The sequence below is a fragment of the Ailuropoda melanoleuca genome, chromosome 16 (assembly GCF_002007445.2).
Source record: "Ailuropoda melanoleuca isolate Jingjing chromosome 16, ASM200744v2, whole genome shotgun sequence".
NCBI lineage: Eukaryota > Metazoa > Chordata > Mammalia > Carnivora > Ursidae > Ailuropoda > Ailuropoda melanoleuca.
Genome location: NC_048233.1, coordinates 72,892,310 through 72,894,870, shown reverse-complemented (window position 1 = coordinate 72,894,870; position 2,561 = coordinate 72,892,310). Strand labels below are relative to the sequence as shown.

The following is a 2,561-nucleotide window of genomic DNA, read 5'->3' as shown; positions in this document are numbered from 1 at the left end:
TTCTTCTGGTTTTGGTTTTGGTTTTGGTTTTGGGGGGTGTTTTTTGTTTGTTTGTTTGTTTGTTTGTTTGTATAAAACTGTATCATCCTTATTTTGCATACTTTAATTTCAGAACAAAATAAACCAAAAAACCCCACAATACACATCCACACCCCTTGCCAAATATGGGAAGGGAGAGGGCTTGAGGCTCTTGTATCCTGCCTCAGTCAGAAACAGGAGGAAAAACCCCACTAGACATCCGCAGAGGGTACGAGCTGAACTGGGGCCACTCAGGGGCTGCAGGGGAGACATGGGGACACCATACAGAGGGCCCAAGTTCCACAGGTAGAAACTAATCTACTTCGTCCATTCGAGGGGCATCCTACCCACCCTCGAGGGGGTGGATCTCATCAGATTATCACCGCTGGGTTCCCCTGCTGTCACTTCATCTTCATCTGTGCCCAGCCTAGCTTGATCAGGTGGCAAATGCGGTCGGAGTGAGCCTGGACATCCTCGGTGAGAAGCCAGAGGAGAGCAGCGCCCTTTCAAACTGTGGCACCAACAGGTCCTTGACAGCCTTGTTGTTCCCGTCTGCCTCCACCTTCTGCCATGGCTTCTCCACCACGGGGTGGTCAGAATCGACCTCCAGGAGCTTTGTGGCCATCGTATAGCCCACTGTCAAGTTGTCCCGAAGTTCCTGGCCTTCCATGATCTGCTCCATGGTGGCCATCCTGCCTTAGGTGCTCGTCGCAATGCAACAGGGTGAAGACACTAGCCCATGGGACGTTGTCACCTTTTCAACCTTCTTAGCCAAGAGGGGAAATGTTTTTTGAAATGCAACTATGCAATCGTCATTTTCAAGATGCCAACGTATTAGTTTTTTACTTCTCTGACTATGAATTTTGTCCAAAGATGGGGGTTTTGTTGAGTGTTTCAGTTCGGAGGTTCTATAGAGATCAGGGAGATATTTTGAAGGTCCATTATTGAGGTAGAGACCCTGGACCCATGGGTCTGGAGATGAAGAAGAGAGCTAGCCCAGGAAGAAAGGGGTGCAATGCCCCAGGCCTGCCCACTGCAACCTGGGGGAATGGGATGCAGGAAAGAGATCCATATGGCAGAAGCTAGGTCCTTCACTCCTGATGCCTGGCTAACCAATGAGCTCTTAAGCTCCCTTCAAAACCTTCTCAGGAAAGAATGGATCCCCAGTTATTGTCACAGTTTGAATTCAAATAGAGCAACCCCAGCCTCATTCCTCCCCAGGTAGCAAGTCTGATCTTCAGCTATAATAAAAGAATCAGCATGGGGAAAAGCAGTCTCAAGCCTCAGCTTTTGTCGTGGGATTGTTTTTGCAAATAAAGAGAACTTTCCTCTGGAGTCCCTTGGACCAGTATTTCTTGGGGTGTAGCCTGGGAGCAACTTGCAGGACAGACCCCCAGGGAGGCTTTAATTTTGAGGCCGATTCCTGGGCCCCACCTCAAACCCACTGAATCAGAATCTTTCAGGATAGGACCCAGGAATGTGCATTCTAATCAGTAACCCCTCCCCCCCCATGATCCTTTGACTATCTTGAGACCTGCTAACAAAACCAGGTTCAGCCACCTCCCTGCCCCAGTCTACACCCTGGCTGAGGTGTGAATTTGGAGGATGGAAGTAAAACCTGGTGTGACCGAATGAGAAAGTAATGCCTGGGAACCACGAGCCTATCCCTCCATCAGGCTGGGAATCAACCAAGTTCGCTCCATAGCACAGTCTCAAGATCCCAATAGGGAGTGTGCTTGATTGGAAAGATCCAGGAATCTGGTACCCACTCCTACTGGGCAGGGTCTGAGTTTAGTCCCGGCTCTGACACCAGCTGACTGTGTGATCCTGGGCAAGTCACTTCCCCTTGTTGGATCTCAGTGTTCGGTTTATCAGATGAGGAGGTTGGACTACACTGGGCATTGTCAAAGTTTTTTTTTTAAGCAGCAAAACTTTTTCTCTAGTAAAGCCTGACATGAGCCCTGATTTGTAAAGAGGACTGAGTCTGGGGACTGAATCAGACACCCTGTCCCTTTCTCTCTGTACATCATCTAATTGCAAGCATTCTGGGCTGATCCGATGATTTCTGGTCTCCTTCTGTCTCATTGCTCTGCCATCCAGAGCCAACAGCCCTTGTCCTCATGGTTAAGACTTGTTCACCACCAGCAAGCCCCCATTCCACCCAGTGAAGGGAAGGACTGCCCCTTCTATTTAAAGTCATGGCCCACGGTTGTACACATCCTTTCTACTTATGTCCCCCTTCCTTCTTCCTGGCAGGACCTCATTTTATTAGAGGGATATCTATCTGTCGCTCCTACAACTCAAGGAAGCATGGTCCCATCTCCAGTTCCGAGGACATATCCTCACGGGTCTAAGCAGAGCACTGCAATCCTCCATTCCCCTGTCAGGATGGGGTCACACATGGGCCTGTGTCTTTGGCCAAAAAGATAGAGGAAAAATCCCCAGGGAAGTCCCAGGGATGATTTCATCAAAGATCCACAAGACAGTGACAAACAGGGAAGAGACACCCCTCTTATTCCCTGGCCGGTGTCCGATCTGCCTAT

General features: G+C 49.4%; 1 pseudogene; it reads right to left on the bottom strand.

Moving 5' to 3' along the window:
- Positions 1-331: 331 nt before the first annotated feature.
- LOC105241920 lies at positions 332-766 on the bottom strand (annotated as a pseudogene).
- Positions 767-2,561: the final 1,795 nt, after the last annotated feature.